The sequence below is a fragment of the Mirounga angustirostris genome, unplaced genomic scaffold (genome assembly GCF_029215605.1).
Source record: "Mirounga angustirostris isolate CCGP_5_RB_7025 unplaced genomic scaffold, mMirAng1.0.hap1 SCAF_17, whole genome shotgun sequence".
Lineage (NCBI taxonomy): Eukaryota > Metazoa > Chordata > Mammalia > Carnivora > Phocidae > Mirounga > Mirounga angustirostris.
In genome coordinates this window covers 46,059,294-46,075,184 of record NW_026991725.1, presented here as the reverse complement: position 1 = coordinate 46,075,184, position 15,891 = coordinate 46,059,294, and the positions used below count along the sequence as shown (strand labels likewise).

General features: G+C 55.5%; 2 long non-coding RNA genes across 4 annotated transcripts; one reads left to right on the top strand and one right to left on the bottom strand.

The window, feature by feature from the left end:
- Window positions 1-377: 377 nt before the first annotated feature.
- LOC135362965 (uncharacterized) lies at window positions 378-12,167 on the bottom strand. Of its 3 annotated transcripts, none has more exons than XR_010408531.1 (3): window positions 12,028-12,167; window positions 9,532-9,738; window positions 378-7,998 (listed from the first exon to the last, which is right to left on the bottom strand). It is a non-coding gene; the product is annotated as an uncharacterized LOC135362965 (long non-coding RNA). The 3 variants fall into 3 exon arrangements; XR_010408530.1 differs by lacking the exon at window positions 12,028-12,167 and adding an exon at window positions 10,779-11,996 and having other exon boundaries at window positions 8,534-9,738; XR_010408529.1 differs by lacking the exon at window positions 12,028-12,167 and adding an exon at window positions 10,779-11,876.
- Window positions 12,128-14,447, top strand: LOC135362966 (uncharacterized). Its single transcript, XR_010408532.1, has 3 exons — window positions 12,128-12,249; window positions 12,657-13,404; window positions 13,703-14,447. It is a non-coding gene; the product is annotated as an uncharacterized LOC135362966 (long non-coding RNA).
- Window positions 14,448-15,891: the final 1,444 nt, after the last annotated feature.

Sequence of the window (15,891 nt, the reverse complement as noted above, 5' to 3'; positions counted from 1 at the left end):
GACCCGCCTGTTGGAGAAATGGCACAAAAGCTCACTCCCATCTCCTGGACCTTACGGTGTTTCGAATCTCCGTGCGGAACCTGCAAGGAGCCCCCCTGCCATGTTTTCCTGCATCCTTCTGCCTTTCCTTTTGCCCACCACCCGCGATTCTCTTTCTAGAACCCAAATCCTACCAAGTCACGTGCTGCCCCAGAGCTTCTAGCCGCCCCCGTTCCCACCAGGTGGGTCGCCCTCTGACTTTTCTTCCCCGGGGATGGGCCTGCTTGTTTTAACTCCTACCCCCCTGCATGTGCCGCCCGCTCTTCCGGGAACGAGCCCATCTCCTTCCGAGTTCCCCAGCTGCTTCGAAGTCCCCTCGTGCCACTGCCCCCTCCCTGCGTGTCAGCCCGTGAGGGGTGTGCGGATGGAGGCGCCTGCCTGAGTCAGACAGCTACCTGCCGGCTTAACCGGGTTCGCACTAATTAAAATCACAGGACGGCTAAATTTAATTTTTGACACCTGATAAATGCCAGACATCAATGGATTTTTCATTAACATACTGAATAGCAGTATCTTTAAGTCACGGTTACGAAGACACTTCCCTAATTTCTTGGAGGCGGTTAATCTTCCGTAGAGACATCAGGAGGGATTGGATTTCCTTTCTCTCTTGGCTCTTGTCAGGTCTGTGGTGTAAAATGGCTTGAAAACAAGTAATTGCCCCAGACGGTGATGTCTGTTTCATGTCTCTCAGGAAGTGCGCGAAGGAGACCGAGCAGGTGCCGCGGGCTGGGCGGGGTGGCGGCCCCCACCCCCCGGTCTCTCCTGAGCGTTGGGCTTCGATGTCAGACCCCACTCCGTGACTGGATCTGGGTCCCTCCCGAGTCTCCACAGAGATGTCTGTTGAATTTGTCAGGTCGTATTTGTGCACTAATAAGGGGCCATCTTTTTGACTCCAACTCAGCCCTAATGGCCCTAAAGGAGATGATACCTGAACAGAAGCCCACAAAGTAAGAAGGGACCCGGAGACCGCTCCCGAGGCTGGTTCCGGCCACGTCTCTGGATCAGTGCTCAGCTGGCAGGTGCACGTCACCCCATCGCCTCCCCCAGGAGGCGGGAGCGTGAGCGGGCATACGGGAGCACACGGCGGGGAGAAAAGCAGTCAAGGCGTTGGCAGCCCCGTTCCGAAAAAGCCAAGCGGGAAGCAGAACCTGAGGTTGGCTCAGGGTCGTGTTAACAGATGGTGGAGAGAAGCCAGAACACCTCGCCTCTCATTTGGTGCCCGTCACCAGCTGGGAAGACTAATCTTCCCGTAAAAGGCTAACGCATCTCTGTTCAGAGGAAATTGCAGACCAGGGTGTGTGTGTGTGGGGGGGGGGGGGGGTCTGGACAGGAGCCTCGAGTCTGGGTATTTGGTTGCAAGATAGGTCCTTTCACATCCTGCAGGCAGCAAGGGGTTAACCCACTGGCCCAAGGGATGGGGGTCAGAGCATGTTACAGGGCGCCGTGGCCCTTGGCGTATCCGTGTGCCCATTCCACAAACTCCTTCTTGGTCTGCACGATTCCCGGGCAGTGCAGTGGGTGTTGGTCTTGGAGCAAGAAGCCTGGACACACTTATTCAGATCTCGGCTGCGTCCGTCACAGTCCCTGGACAGGTCACAGCCCCTCTGCTATGGACAAAGGCCACCAGGTCGCAAGGAGCGGAGACTCACTCAGACCAACTCGGGAAGGCCTGGCTGTGGGGGGGCTCAGAAGGCAAAGGGGCGGGTGCTGGGGTGGCCCAGAGATGGGCGGCCGTGGGAGGCAGGCCCTCTCCTCGGGCTGGAGAAGGGTACGCAGGCGAGGTGGCCCGAAGCCTGGAGGAGCACTGCGAGGGGCAGGTTCTTACGTGCCGCCGCCCCGTTACTTGTCAGCAAGGGGCCTGTCCCTTTGGTCGGGGATAAGGGACAACTTCATAGAGGATGAAGGACAAAGGGCCGAGGGTCAGGGCCGGGTGGGGGCATCGGCCGAGCTTGGGGAGGGCTGCTGGGTGTGGCCCACTCGTGGGTTGACACTCAGCTCAAGCCAGGCAGGAGCGGGGCGGGCTTGCGGCTAGATGGTCCCTATGTCTGCACAACAAACAGCCACACACGCATTTGGGATCACATGGCTCCCGGGGGTCGGCTGGCTTCCCTGGGTCCCCTGCCCAGGACTTTGCGAAGCTTCCCTCAGGGTGTCCGCAGGGGGCTGGGCCTCCCGGGAGGCAGCCGTTCTTCTCCAGGCTCGTACAGCTGATGGCAGGATCCGTTTCCTTACACCTCATGTGTTCCTTACACCCAAGGCTCACGGCACCTGCTCTTTCGAGGCCAGTGGGGGGCGGGGGACGACTCCGACCGTGTGACCTTCTTTCAAGAGGCTCGCCTGATGAGGCCAGGACCACCCTGGTAATAACTCTTGATGACGCCTGGACCAGAGTGTGGCAGAAGGGCTCGACCTGCGCGCCCCCTGCCTTGTTCTCCAGGGAGGCTCACTCCTGGGACTTGCCCGCGTTGCCAGGAGGAAGCTCACGCCTCGCCGATGCTCTGGATGGACACAGCCTCCCCTGGCGACCTCCGCCGGGTCATGAGCCAGCCCTGGCCATGTCCTTCCCTAAGCTTCCGCACCTGCCCTCAGCCTGAGCACGCTGGACGTGAGGCACTCACGTGCTCAGGGGTTCATTCCCTCGTCTGTCCATGCGGCTGTGGGCCCTGGACTGGATTGTCTGAGTTCTGACACCTGCTAGCTAGCAGTGTTCACCCGTCTATGCTGCAGACCTTCGCTGGAAACTGGAGGGACACGGTCCTAACACCTGCCTTGCAGGGTCATGGTGAGAATCCAGGGGCTGCCGAGGCCCGGTCCCGGCACCTGGTCGGCTCTCCGCGCCTGTGAACGGATCTGTTATTGTTTGTTGTCACCGGTGTGTGCTGGGGGAAGCACAGCAGATGGTCCTGGGGAGTTTTAAACAAAGGTGCTAAGAAAACACGAAGTTTACATGTCTATTTCCAGAGGGCTCGCGTCCCACAGGGAAACAAGGTGTTTCCTGCACAGTTGTTTCCTTATTGGTTAACGACGTGTCATGCCTGCTCCTTCTGCTCATAAACTTTCGATCATTTATTCCATCCCCCGAATTCCTTGGAGGCATGCTCTGCATGTTCTCATTCTGCAGAGGAAGAACCCCAGGCTCCGAGAGGGCAGTTACATCTTCGAGCCTGCACGGCTGATGCGGGGGTCACACTCGAGTCCGTCCATGTCCACGCCGTCCCAGGCTCCTCTCCGGAGTGACTCCGGACCACCTGGGAGGCCCCAAAGCCCAGGCAAGTCTGAGGACACCTCCCAAAGCCCTGGGCGGGACTCTGCATCAAGAGGGGCTTTCAAGTTCGAAGGAGCAACTTCAACTTTCCGCTTTATTCTGTAAGAAAGAAAAGCATTCGGGCAGAAATGGGATGATTTCATCCATATTGTCCAATTTCAAATGAGTTCTCAAAAGCTGGTGGCTTCCGTTGGTGGCTGGAGTGTGTGGGGTGTCCAGGAGCTGTAAGGGGCACGTCAGGGGCCCACGGACGTCTCCTGCTTCCTGAGCGGGGAGGAGGGTGGGCGGCTTCGGGCCGGGATGTGCGGGGCCTCCTGATGCAGACGGACGCACCGGATTCTGGACCTCCCGCCTTTCCGGGGCCGTCTTGTCCAGGCGGGAGTCTCTTCTCCTGGCGCTGGGCTTGAGGATTGGCAGAAACCTCTCATGGGCTGCACATCGGGAGGCTGTCCTCATCAGCAGGCGGAGAACGGGGCTCTTGTTTGTTCTGCCCCGTGAGGCTGTCTCCGCTGGAGCCCGAGAGACAGAGAAAGGTCACCGATTCATCCGACTTCTCCGAGCACAGCCGAGTTTAAAGATCTAAAGCTGGGGTTAGCAAACATTGTGCAGGGCCAGAGAGTAAATATTTCCGGCTCTGCAGGTCAGGGACATCTACTGTGGCTTCTCTGGGCAGCTTGGGAGCAGACGTGGGTAATAGGCAAATGCACGAGCCTGGCTGTGTTTCCATAAAGCTTCCCTGGACCCTTGACAGAGCCCGAAATTTTCATTTCGTATCATTTTCACATGTCATGAAATACTCTTTTGATTTTTTTTTTTTTTGGCCAACACATAAAAACGTGGAAACTATTTTCGTGGGTAGTAGGAACGCAGGTGGCGTGCTGGATTGGACCCACGGGCAGTGGCGTGCCGAGCCCTGCTCTAAATGAGGAAGGGGCTTCCTGTGCCCTGGTCCTGGCCACCAGACCTAGGCCAGAGCGGCTCTCGCGGGCCACACCTCCCTACAGAGTTGGAGGGGGGATTTCTGCTCAAAACACATTTCCTTGGGTCTCTGGGGAGGAAGGAAACTTCTAGATGCTGGAATGGGGCGTTTCGTAAAAAAGGCACATTGTTATTTTTTTAGCAAAAGATCCAGATGTCAGGTGTCTAAATACCCGCAGGAAGGGGAAGGACGCTGTTTCTGGAGAAACAGACTCCCCCCGCAGCTCCCGTTCGGGCACCTGATGGCCTGAGATAGTCAGTGCATCCCGTCCCCTGGTCACAGTCCAGGGGGAGCACCTGCGCTGAGCTGGTCCAGGGACAGCGAATGCCAGTGGCCATGCAGGGGAGGTGGGGACAACAGCACCCTCTGTTCATCTGAACAGGATGCCGTGGACAGAGGCTGCAGCCCCACGGTTGAAACAGCCAAGGGACAGCAGAGGAAATGGTGCCAGGACCCCGAGGCCACCAAGAACGTCTGGATCGAGCTGTGCCTGAAGCCTGATTCCTCGGGAAGTTTTGTTTCAGTGAGACCATAAGACTCCGTTATTGTTGATGCCAGGCTGGATTAGCTTTTCTAGCCCAACTGGGACAATTTTCAAGCCTGGACTGGATTCACGTCCCCCCTTCTGTAGAGGCTGGGGAGTACTGGATTGAGGGTTTGAGAACTCAGCTGGCCGTGCCTCTAGCCGTCCCAGTCTTGGGCTGGCTGCACCAGTAACAGCCTGGATCCATTAAAATATATTTAGTATCTGTGTGCAGAGAGAGACTGGTAATGCAGAAGAGAATCAGCAGCGTGGGGGGCGGGTTTGCTGCTGTGGGGACGAGAACTGAGAAGCAGCTGTGGGTTTTACTGGGATTTGGAATTAGAGCCAAACACAAACATCCCCCTGGGCGTGCCAGGTAAGGGCCGACGGGGAGTGCGTGGCTCCGGAAAACCCAGCCAAGCTGCCGAGGGACACGGGCTTTGGGAGACCAGCGTCCTCGGGGCCCCAAGGAGGCCGTTCTCCCTCTCCTCCTGGTTCTACAAGAAGCATGTGATCGTGGTGGAAATTATAGAAATTGAGAAAAATGCAACAAAGAAAGTAGCCAGCATCCAAACTCCCCAACTCAGGCAATCTTTTTTTTTTTCTTAATGCAATTTTATGTCGTGGGTATTTTTGTCCCCGGAAAAATGCCTCGGCCGTCCCTTTCAGCAGCTGCAAAATATTTCACTGCAGGGATTTTCCCCTAAAAGCCGTTTTTCCTTTGTTGAACATCTAAGCCATTTGCCGGTTACTTTCTACTCGAAATTGTGTTGTGAGGAACTTCTTAGAGCAAAGTCTTTGTCCACATCCCCGGCGACGCCCCGAGGCTGGACTCCCACAGGGACAATTACCGAGTCAGAAGATTTGAATATATTTGAGGTTATTAATACATTTGGCCAAGCCGTTCCCCCCGGCCACGCACTGGTGCTGAAAACGGCAAACTTTCAAAGTGGGTCAGCTCTGTGATCAGAGGTGGGCGAGCCAGTCACAATCAGTTAGATTCAAGGCCTGAGCCACAGACTGAACCTCAGCTCCACGCAGCTGCCACGATGGGGGTCCCCGGGGCGGGGGAGGGTGTCTCTGCCGACGGGCTGGGGCTGCAGACGGCCACCTGCGGAATATCCACAGGGGAGGGGACTCCCTCCCAACAGAGGCTTAACGGGGCCAGTCTGTCCAAGCTTCTCCTGCCTCTCTCTGTGGTCCCCCCCAGCCCCCCGAAGTCCTCGGGACCTGCTGACATCCCGTTTCCTTGGATGCGGCCCCAGTGATCTCTGGGACACGGTTCATGGCTCTGCCGGCTTCCGGCTGCCCGAAGTGCCTACCTGCCCAGCCCAGGAATGCCCCAGGATCCCTCCACCCCAGCCCGCCTTGCTTCCTGGGAGTGCAAAGGACACGTGGCAAGCCATCGTGAGTCCAAGGGGCCCAGCCCAGGGCGCTCTGAGCCGTAGCCCCAGCCAGCACGGCCCCTGATGCCTGGCTCGAGGACTGCAGCACCCCGACCTCCGTCTTCAAAGCCGGGACGGTGGCTCGTGTCCTTCCCACACAGCCACGTGTCTGGTTGTCTCCTGCAGTTCCCGCTCTGCCTTCCAGGACCCCGTGATCACATCGGGTCCACGCGGGATGTGCAGAGTAGCCTTCGGGCCGCACAGCGAGCTGATTGGCATCGGCGACCCCCCTCTGCAGTGCATCCGAGAGCACGATGTGGGCATCTCTGGGGGGCCGCGATTCTGTGCATCACAGGGCCGTCTCTGGGTGGGGGACAGGAAGAACGGCAAGGACTTCAGGGCTGAAGGCAGGTGAAAACCGTGGTCAACTGGACCGGACGGCGGGACCTTACAAAGCCTGGGGGGCGGGGGCGGGGGGCTGGTGCCCCAGAGACGGTGTCACTCGGAGGACCGATGTGAGTAACTGACACTGCCTGGCTTCCAGGACTGGGTCCTCCCCGCACCAGGACAGGTCTCTGTGAGGACTCAGCCACGCGGAGGCTGGCCCTCTCACCTCTTCTGGAACCCTTAACGTCGCTGCTTGGGAGGCGCTCCCTGGAGTTGGGAGTCGGTGACTGGGGACGGGGAACGTGGCTCGGCCCCCATCCCTGCGTCTCCAGGGGCCTCCGGCAGCAGTCACGTGGTAGAAGTCATAAATCACAAGGGGGGTCTCAGCCCCGGAATGTTCCAGCAGAAACCGCTCCAGGGCACCTCCTCTGAGCCACGGGGCCGTGTGTCCAATGGTGAGGACGGTGGTCTCCTGGGGGTGGGGGTTACAGGTCAGCACGTGTAATCAGGCGCCCGCGTGATAGGTGCGCAGCCAGGCTCGGCGGGGGCCCGGGGGACCCAAGGTGCATCAGGGAGTTAAGTCCATGGGCTCGTCTGTGTCTAGAAAATGTGCGCCAAGTCCCCGGTCAGGGTCCGCTGCCTCCCATTACCGCTCTGTTCCTCTCCGAGTGGGACTTTATTTTGACATACGGCCCCTTTGCAGGAGGGAGGGGCTGACCCGGGCCGCCGGTGGGTTTTATAAACAGAAGCGGGTCCTCGGAAGAGAGCTGGAACTTCGGGGTGGGCCGAGTGGGCGGCACCGGGGACCCACGCAGGAACCCGAGCCCCCGGGGCGGCCGCTGTAGCAGGATCCCTGCTGGGGCTTCTCGGGAGAACAGAATCATGCTCAGGGGCCAAGAGTAAACTGTGAAGTGCCTGGCAAACATCTGCTCTCTGGTGCTGTCTGCCCCGGCCTTGTGGGTCCCTGCGGCTGAAGCCCCTGAGCAGCGTGGGGGGCACTGGCCGGGAAGGCTGAGGCCCACCTGAGGCCCAGAGCTGCTGGACTGGACCCGCTCGGCTTCCCTGGCCGCTCTCACCCCCTCTCTCGGGAGCGCGAATTCGGGCCGGGGCAGAAGGAGCAGAAACAGGACGCAGTGGACAACCCGTCCGCCGCGGCATCCTTGCCCCGGGCAGGCCCTGACCCTTTGGAGGAGCCGAGAGCCCGGCCCCGCCGTGGGCACCGCCGCTCGCCGTGCGCCCTCCATATGGCTCCGTAATTTGGGATTTCTTCCACGTCTCCAGGGAAGGCTGGAGGGGTTTTGATGTTCCTCCTATGATTTTCCAGCTTGCGTCTCTTCTCCTCAATAAAAGATTGGGCTTACTCACGGTGGTGAGCCAAAGTGAAAAACAGGTGCAGCGATGTAATATTTCTCTTTAATTACTGTTTATGGAAAAAAAAGCACATGAGTGTGGAAATTAATTATTCCATATTGTTAGACCAGGATGAACTACTTCCTAATTTTAACTGTGGCTTTTATGTTGAGATGGTTGCTCAACATCTTATTAATATGAGTAAATATTAACAAACAGTTCTTATGTCCCCGCTGCCTCCCCGGCCCCCTGCCCAGCCCCCTGCCCCCCTGCCCCCCTGCCCCTGTCCCCCTGCCTCCTGCCCCTGTCCCCCTACCCCTGCACCCTGCCCCCTACCCCCCTGCTCCCTGCCCCACCTGTCCCCCTGCCCCCTGTCCCTTGCCCCCGCCCCTGCCCCCTGCACCCTGCCCCCCTGTCCCCTGCCCCCTGCCCCCCTGCACCCTTCACCCTGCCCCCCTGCCCCCGTCCCCCTGCCCCCTACTCCCTTGCCCCCCTGACCTCCTGACTCCCTGGCCGCGCTCCCCGAGGGTCATGTGGACCTCCTCCTGGTGCAGAGGACAAGGGGCCGAGTCAGTACGATCTGGGGGAGCGAGGACCGCCCTCACCTGTCCGCTGCTCTGGGAGCTTCCCTGGGGGACCCCACGCCTCCCACCATCCATGACCATGCTGCCCGAGCTGCGCTGGCCAATCACAGCTCTTTCCTGGGAGTTTTTGGGTTGTTGTTTTTTTGTTTGGGCCCAGAAAAAGCTTCCATTGAACCCTTTCCAGGGGTGGCAGCCCCTAGAGGTAAATCTGAGAGCAGTCATGTCCAAATTTCCCGCTGATGGGGAAGCCTGTCTGCGAGAGAACAAAGCCGCAAGCACGGGAACCAGGGCCAGGAAGCAGAGGCCGCGGGTCACCTCTGCATCCCCGGATGACCACGTGCATGCAGCCCCGCGGCCGCCCCACTTGCTTGCAGCGTGCCCTGGGCCCCACAGCCCCTGAGTCAGTGCATCCGCTCTGCGTCAGCGCTGTGCTTGCTTCCCAGAGTCCTCCCTGAACAATCCCAAAAGGAAGCGAGTTGGCTGGGCCGGAAAGGACGGCTGCGTCTGAATCCCGCTGCAGACAGAGCTGCGCCGGGCGGGCCTCCCTGTTCCCGCCCAGGCATCTGCAGGGCACGCGCCCCCAGGACCGGTGGCCCCCTGCCCCCTGCACAGCTAGATGCCACGGTCTCCGCTGTGCCCGGGCTGCCACGTCGGGAGTGGAGGAGGAAGCATTTGGTCTCCTCCAATGCGACTGCTCTCTGGGTCCAGTCTGACAAATGCTGTTCATTAGGGCCGATGCAGACGAACATCCTTGTTTATGGGAGGCGGCTAAGTGCTCATCTCAGGGGCCAGCAGGTCAGATCTGGAGCAGGGCGTGCGTGGGGCTGGCTCGCCACGGCCCCCGGGAGACACAGGCTGCGGTGGGAACACCAAGGCCAGGCACGTGCCACCTGCCATGGGCCGGTCCAACGGGAGCTTACGGTGGGGCTACAGTAAAATCCAGCAGCTTCCGTCCCCACCCTCCGAGCCTCAGCCTGCTGTCTCTAGATGGGTGCCCCGCAGTGTTCCTGCAGACACACCTGTGGCCACCAACACCCACGACGCGACTCTTGCCGGCTGCGTGAGGGCCGGGTTGGGAACGTGGGGGCTGCCTTAGTCCCTGGACCGGGCGGCTTGCTTCCTCGCGGTGCCGGAGGCCGGGGGTCTGAGATCCAGGCTCGCACACGGCAAACTTCTCGTGGTGCCGTCACCAGGCAGAGTGCGGACGCTGGTGTCTCCTTCTCCTCCTACAAGGACACGGATCCCATCATGGGGGCTCCACCCTCCCGACCTCACCTCAACCGGTCTCCTGATACCAGCCCGTCTGGGGTTAGCGTTTCAACATGTCAGTTCTGGGGGGCACGAGGCAGGGGCGTGCAGGGAGGAAGGGCAGAGCTGGAATACTTCAGCAACTTCCACGGGGACCCCGAAGCATGCCGGCAGGTGCCTCCCTTCCTGGCCTTCTGACCATTTATCCCAGTCACCAGTCCCATGGCTCCAGGAGCCTGAGAAACGAGTGGTGACCGTCAGCCCTGCTGGGCAGCGGGACCGCCTACCGCGGCTTTCAAAGTTCGGACCGTCATCCACAGTTAGGAAGCAGATTGTGCACCACCACCCAGGGGCACACGTGTGTGCATGCAGTGCGTACACACACAAACACACACGAAGCTCATGTGTGTACACACACGCAAAGCACACACATGCACAGCAAACATGCACATGCAAAGACACACACATACAGAGGTGGGTTCACACGCAATACACACATGCACACACGTGCGCACACACAGCACACATGCGTGCACACACGTGTGCACTCACAGATGCACACGCGTGCACACACATGCACACACACAGCACACACGTGTGCACGCATGCGCACCACACGTGTGCACTCACAGATGCGCACACACAGCACACACGTGTGCACGCATGCGCACCACACGTGTGCACTCACAGATGCACACACACAGCACACACGTGTGCACTCACAGATGCACACATGTGTGCACACATGCACACATAGATACACACAGCACACAAGTGTGCATGCATGCACACGACACATGTGCACTCACACGTGTGCACACACACAGCTCACACACATACACACATAGACACACACAGCACACACGTGTGCATGCATGCACACAACACGTGTGCACTCACAGATGCACACACGTGTGCACACACACAGCACACACGTGTGCACTCACAGATGCACACACGTGTGCACACATACACACATGCACACACATGCAGGATTTCAACAGTTTCACCAACTTACCTGCAGAGTAGAATTCCCTCAGACTTTTCCTCACCTATGCAACTTTGTATTTTTATAAAAATGCTGGTTGCAACCTGATCATCGATTCCACAGTCGCCCGTGGGTCCTAACCCTTGGTTAAAACAACGACAACCCCGACCTGAGGTTTCTGCAGCTCCCTGTGACCCTTGCTGGGCAAGGCCTCCAGGGAGGGGACACTTGAGCTGACTTGGAGGAGGACCATCGCCAGCCAGGCAGAAACAGCCCTTTGAAAATGCCAGGATGGAGGGAGGGAGAGAGAGAGAGAGAGACACTGGCTGGAGCCCCCGGGATGCGGGAGTGGGTGAGGGGCTGAGGGTCAGGTGGGGCCGGTCGTGGGGGTTACACGGCATGCAGAAGGGTTTGGGTGATATGCGAGGAGGTCTGGGGAGGGAGCCCCCACTGCCACGTGGAGAGTGGATTTGGGGCGCCGTAGTCAGGGTGGGGGTGCAGACGCAAGGCTGGACTCGGGGGGCCCGTGGGCAGGGTGACACCAAACGTGGGGTGCGGATAGCAAGGACACGGCTCCCGTAGGAGCACAGAGGAGGGCAGGAACCTCCCGGTGGACGCAGGGCTCGTCCAGGCCAGCCCCTGCATCTCAGCCTTCACCCGCCCTCCAGCCTCTAGCCTCCAGCCTCCAGCCTTGAGCATGACCCCAACGACTGTGGTGCCTGCAGATCCGGAGGACGGGGATGGAGAGGGTGTCTCGCCCCAGAAGCACCACGATGGGCAGGCTGCCAGGCTCTGGGATTCTGCCCACGCGCCCGCTTGGGCTCTGCCCTGGCTTCCTGCTTCAGCCTCGCATGGGCTTGTCCAGGGCTGAGTTGACCTGGAGAGGGGGTGTGAGGGGGCTCAGGCATGGGGTTGGGGGGCCTGAGCCCAATACCGGAGGAGAGGTCCCAGGGGGAACCTGTGTCCCATCGCTCCTGAGGCTCCTCTGATTCCCGAGAGTGAATTACTCATCAGGGCCACCGTGCGTGACCTCAGAAGCAGCCCACCCCCAGCCGGCGCTCCCCGGTTCTGGCTTCCTGCGCATGAACCTCCCACCTTCCCCATCCTGAGCTGGATGTTTTCTGCCTTGCTCTGAATTTTCTTTTTCTTTTTCTGGCTTCTGTTTAAAATTAATTCCACAACACTGAATAACCTTCCCCCACAAGGTTGGAGTTAATCAGGCTGAATTTATTAAGATCTTTACGATTAAATGATCTCATACCAGGAGGAGGAAAGTTACCTTATTATCCCATTTTAAGAGTTTGAATCATTTTCACCCCCGACTCACTGTCGACACCCAGTGACGTCCACCGTGGTCACTGATGACTTTGGGGAGCACTAGACCACAGTCCAGTCTGTGTTTCCCATCCCCGATGTGGGGAGAAGCCTGTCCAGACTGGTGAGTCATTGCAGAACACCGGATGACGAGGGTGTGCCGCGGAAACCCGTCTCCATTCTACGGGTAAACTTGGGCTCCAGAGGGGGCTTACGAGGGGATAGTTTCCTCCCAAGAGTTCCTCACTGGGGTGGGGGGAACTCTCAGCCTCGCCCGGATCCCTGCCCCCGCCTGCCCTTCCGGCTCTTCTCTCTTCAAGGCAGGGACCTCCAGCCTGCCTCCGACGAGGGCAGATAGACCAGACAGGTGGGGCTTTTAGAGCCCGGAGGAGGGGGGCTCAGCTCAGAAACGGCCCTGCTGCTAGTCCCGCTCATTGTTCCTAAAGGTCCGACCTTGATAATCCATCCCATACTCTGGCTTATTAAAGTCTGGGAGGTTCCCTGCTTTGGTCTTGCCCACCTTGCTCAGCAGAACCTCTACCCCCGGGGGCTGACACCTGTTTGGATGTCTGAGTCTCACTCTCTCTCACTCAGCTGCCTCATGGATGGGCCCTATCCACTTCTGTATTCACCATGCTCTGTGGCCGAAGCCTCTAACGGGTTGAATTATGTCCCCCCAAAAAGATAACCTTGAGTATCTGTGAGTATGACCTTATTTGGAAATAAGATCTTTGCAGATGTAACCAAATTAAGAAGAGGTCATCAGGGGGCATGGTCGGTGCCCCGACAAAGAGAGGAGAAGCCACGTGACAATGGTGGCCGGGATTAGGTGACACGTCTCCACTCCAAGGATGGTCCTCAGCAGCAGGAGCTGAGAGAAGGGCCTCGGACACACTCTCCAAAGGAGCCAGCCCTGCGGACACCTTGATCTTGGACCTCTAATCCTGGGTCTCCCCAACAGCGAACCCAACCAGATGACATTTGCCCCTGACTTCATCCGTGAATCCCCTCCCACCCCATCATTAGAGCGCGATCACCCCAGGGAGTGGTCCACACGCCCAGGCAGTCTGGGAGTGGTACAAAATGAGTGCCACCCTCGGTGAGCTCTTAACCCTACTCAGTCGACCTCTGTGCTCTGGACTCACCTCGTGGTTTCGGTCATAAGAACGTAGATATCCTACAATTTCTACCTTCTGATTTTGTCTGTCTGCAGGGCTTTAGAGATCTGTCCATGTTCCCAAGAAGTAATCGATTTCGTCCACCCTGCTTCTGCTAACCACCCCTAGGAACTTTCCTACCGCTCAGCTCTGCCCACTGAGCCCGACTGTTTTGCCCCTTGGAGGTCAGCTCCAGCCCTGGCCATGGAAGGGGTGGACGAGGTGTGGGCAACTGGTGGGGGAGAGTTCATGCACGGTCTTGAGAGAAGGTTGGAGTTTTTAGGGGCGGAGGAGGACTGGTGGGTATTCCAGGAAGACAGATCAGCCCATGAGAATGGGCCAAATTTCAGATTTTAAAATTCAGAGGAGCACATTTCAAAATGTGGTCGGGGGTCTTGGGAGTCTCTGAGACCATGTCAGGGGATCCGTAGGGTCAACACAAATTCCATAAAAAAGGTAACACTCGATTTGCCTTTTTCATAGTCAGATACATACGGCGATGTTGCCAAAGCGACGGTGGGTAAAATTGGTTGGCGTGAATTAAAGCCATAGCACCAAACTGCGCTAGCCGTCCCTGTTTCTTCACCGAACACGTGCAGAAATAAAGCATCCATTGCAGTTACGGATGTCCTTCATAAAGCGGCAAACAACACTCATCTGATGAGCTTTTGGATCTTGAGTGCATACCTCTTAAGATCCTGCGTGATGAAGTGGGAAGCACGGACAGCACTTCTGTCATGCGCCAAAGTACAATGGTTTCCGGAGGGGTCATCCTTGTGCAGTTGTTTGGGTCGCACACTGAACCAGCCCCTTTACTCATGAAACACAAATTTTCCTTGGAAGGGTAGCAGAGAGTCGAGTGGTGAGTATTCAAACTTGAGTGTTTTGCAGATACTTATGGAATGTGAACTAGTAAATAATTGGCAGTATTCGTTGTCAGTGATAGGACTCAAGTTTTCAGAATAAGAATTAGAATGTTGGAGGTCTTATATTTCTGTTTGGTTTGAACTTGCATTTCCCTGTGGTTAATGACATTGGGCATCTTCTTGTGCGCTTATCTGCCACTTGTAATATGTCTTCTTCGTGTGATGGCACATTTTGCCCATTTTTTGTCATATCGTTTGTTTTCTTCTTATTGAATTGTTGGAGTTCTTTATATATTCTGGACACAAGTCGTTTATGAGACAGATGTTTGCAAATATTTTCCACCAGTCTCTGCAGCTTGTCTCTTAATTATCTTTACAATGTCTTTCAAAGGCCAGAAGCTTTACATTTTTATGAAATCCCATTTATCAATTTTTTTTCTTTTATGGGTTTTGCTTTTTGTGTCCTAAGTAATCTTTGCCTAACTCAAAGTCACAAAGATTTTTTTCTATGACTTTTTTTTACAAGTTTTAAAGGGTTAGATTTTCACTTTAGCTCTCTGATCCATTTTGAGTTAATTTTTGCATATGGTGTGAGTTAGGGGTTGAGGTAGGTTTGTCTATTTATCTATCTATCTATCTATCTATCTATCTATCTATCTATTTATCTATCATCTATCTATCACCTATCTATTTTTACATATGGATGTCTAATATTTCCAGCATTATTTGTGGAAAAGGGCATTCTTTCTCTATTGAATTTTCTTTGACACTTTCATTGGAAATCAATGAACTATACATGTATATGCTTATTTCTAAATTTCTTATTCTTGTGTTCCATGATCTACACAGATCTCCTTGTGCTGATAGCCACTGTCTTGATTACTATGATTTTATAGTTTTGAAATCAGATTGTGTGCATCCTCCATCACTGTTATTTTTTTTTTCAAATTTACTTTGGCTATTTTAGTTCTTTCCATATAAATTTTTTAATCAACTTGCTAATCTTTCACCAAAATGTCTCTGATATTTTGATTAAGGTTGTGATGAATTTGAGGAAAATCAATGTCTTAATGACATAGAGTCCTTCATTCATGGATATGGTATATCTCTCCATTTATTTAGGTTCTCTTTACCTTTCCTCAGCAAATGTTTTGTTGCTTTCAGAGTATTCTGCCAGCAATGTTGTTGAATTCATTTAATAAGCATTTTGAAAAACAAACATTTTGCAGAGTTTTGAGATTTTTCTATATTGACAATAATGTATCTGCTAGTATAGATTATAGTTATTCCTTTCCAGTCTATATGCCTTTTATTTCTGCTTCTTGCCTTTTGCACTGATAGAACTTCCAGAACAATATTGACAAAGGGGTTGGCGAGAAAAGACATCCTTGCTTATTCTCAGTCTTGGAGGGAAAGCATTTAGTCTTTCTTCACTGAGCGTGTGTTAGCTGGAAGTTTTTTCACAAATGTCTTATTGAGTTGTGAGAGTTTCTTCTATTCCCAGATTGTGGAGAGTATTTTATTGCCAAATTTCCTCCAAGCATTTATTGAGATGATTATACAAGTTCCATTTTTCAGCTTGTTGTTACCATGTATTACATTGGTTGGGTTTTGAATCAATCTTGAATTCATGGGGTAATCCTCATTTGATCATGTCATGTTATCCTTTTAATAGATTTTTGGATTCAATTTGGTTAACATTTTGTTAAGGATTTTTGCGCCTATGTGCATGAGGGGCATTGGTCTATAGTTTCCATTTCTTATAATATCTTTAACTGACTTAGGTACTGGGGTAACCGCCATCTC